General features: G+C 35.8%; 2 protein-coding genes across 2 annotated transcripts in view; one reads left to right on the forward strand and one right to left on the reverse strand.

Annotated features, from left to right (window-relative positions):
- prdm6 (PR domain containing 6) overlaps nt 1–2,349 on the forward strand; it is a 114,270-nt gene that overhangs the window by 55,542 nt on the left and 56,379 nt on the right. The gene's annotated exons all lie outside the window — the stretch shown is intronic.
- The window catches only part of LOC116689424 (GTPase IMAP family member 8), a 21,313-nt gene that overhangs the window by 18,717 nt on the left and 247 nt on the right, over nt 1–2,349 (reverse strand). The gene's annotated exons all lie outside the window — the stretch shown is intronic.

The following is a 2,349-nucleotide window of genomic DNA, read 5'->3' on the forward strand; positions in this document are numbered from 1 at the left end:
CAATCTGTGGGTAAACAAAAGCCCTAATTGCCAGTTGGGTAAAGTTCAAATTTTCAAACCAACACTGTTTAATGTATATTTAAAAAATTATATTTGAAAAAATAAACTGTGTAGGATTTCAACAGTTCATACTTTGCAGCAATTTGGTGATAGAATTAGGAAATACATTTCGGTAGTATCAAAAACAACATTGTGGTAGTATCAAAAATGACATTGACACCTACACATTCGACATGGGGACACTGAAATGAACAATTCCATCAGAATAATTGAAAGATGATATTATCTAGAGCTGCACAATTAATCAAATTTTAATCACGATCACGATTTTGACTTCCCACGATCAAATTTGCGTGATCGAGCGATTATTTTTTTTAAAGCGTCATTTCATACAACGCTCCGGGTTTTTTGCAAAGCCAATCTACCTCTCGGTTAACCTGTCTGCTCATGTGCCAGTCAGTTGTCCCTGCACCGCGCAGCTTAGTTTCTAGATGTAGACAGTCCCAGAGGACAGAGTAACGGGAGGAAAACTCAACAGATAGCAGTCGGTTGTACGTCAGTCTCAAGGTTTACCAGTTTGAAAGTAAACGCAACATTTTGTCCCATCTGTTGTTTTTCAGACAACAGCAGTGACCAGTGCTAGTCGGTGCTAATAGCGTCTGTTAGCTGTTAGCTCCTCTGGGACGCACCGGTGCTGATGTCCTCACATCCGCTGCAATGTTGTTATATGGATGTGGTTTAATTTTGCGTTACATGACCCATTTCTTCTGTAAAGCCGGGCCTGTGTGGAATCTCTCCTCTACTTTCTCTCCTCTTACTCCGCGCCCGGCCACACAGCGCCGCTCCACACTTCTGACATTTGTCTACAGTTTTAATGTTTTATTAACACAGCTGTATATTGTTAAGTATGAGGGGCAAACTTGTATTTATACCAGTGTTTCCGCGGGTAACTCTGCTATTGCGGCCGCCACGGCGAAGAACACAGAAGAAGCTATTTAATGCAACTAACTTCAGTTGGTAGAGTAACAGCGTGAGACGAAGCTGCTGGACCTGGACCTGGACCAGAGATGTGACCCATGGCCAGAATATCGTAGTTCATAAAAATGCAGCACAGTGACGTGCAGACATTTCATACACAGGACGTGTTTATCCGCCATTCGACCCGTGCTGGACCCGTTTATAATAAGTCAGCCGTCTCTCTGTGAGTAGCGTCCATCACACTCCCTCTCGCAGTTATTAATAGCCTACGTGACAATAAAGTTTGTTTTGGCTAAAATCAACAAATAATCGTGAGAATAATCGCAATCAAAATTTTAGTCAAAATAATCGTGATTATCATTCTGGCCATAATCGTGCAGCCCTAATATTATCCCAATAAAATGTTATACATACTAACTTTAAGGTTTTCAACTTTCCATTCTCTTGTCCTGCAACTTACAATAGATTTGGCCCACTACCTTAATTTTTTTACTTTATTTCTGATCTTGTCTTGCATTTCATTTAAGTTTTTCTCCTACCTTCCAGAAATTATGATATGAAGCCTTGCTTGACTTACCGGATGCCATTTTGTGTTAGGTAAATTCCACCTTAAGTAGTTAGACTCGATATCTGTTGGTTTAAAAAAAATGATAAATTAAATAAAACCCATAAGTCAATCACTGTACTTTCCAAAAACAATGGTATTGATATATTTGCAGATATTTAAATAATGTAGGTTGTTGTTAAGTGACTTGGCAAGTATTCAAAAAAATAAAAAAATTTAGATTGTTTGACAAGTATATAAAGTGCATTTAAAATATATTGTATATTATGACATATTTATGTAATAGTGTACTATTTAAGTAGCGAAAAGTAACCATAAAAATAAATACAATTAATATTAGACTAAATCTAATAAGTAAGTCACTTACAGCCTTTTGCCACAGTGAGTTGATTTTAGGTGGCTTTAACACATCTGAATACATAAAAGTGCCTTAAATATATTAAATATAATGTAGACATATAGATATAAATAAGTTTTTGCCGTAATACATAATACATTAACTAAAATAACTAAAATTGTATACAGTTTAAATAATTTGAGCTGAATTCTAAACAGAAAAGAAAAATGTTTTAGTTTTCATAGTTAAGGCCAACTTTACAATAATACAATAGTTGCACCATTTCTATTCTTTTCAGTATTTAACTGTTACAGTCAGAACTGCTGCACTTACCTGAAGTTGTATCTTTGATTGCAGTTCAATCATATTTTTGTTCTGAAAGATCAGACCACCTGAGAATCACCAGTAAACATTTTTTGATTAATGAATCTATGAATCAATTTGGTTATTAGTTACATGTGTTATCTGT

Source organism: Etheostoma spectabile, chromosome 5 (genome assembly GCF_008692095.1).
Source record: "Etheostoma spectabile isolate EspeVRDwgs_2016 chromosome 5, UIUC_Espe_1.0, whole genome shotgun sequence".
Taxonomy (NCBI): domain Eukaryota; kingdom Metazoa; phylum Chordata; class Actinopteri; order Perciformes; family Percidae; genus Etheostoma; species Etheostoma spectabile.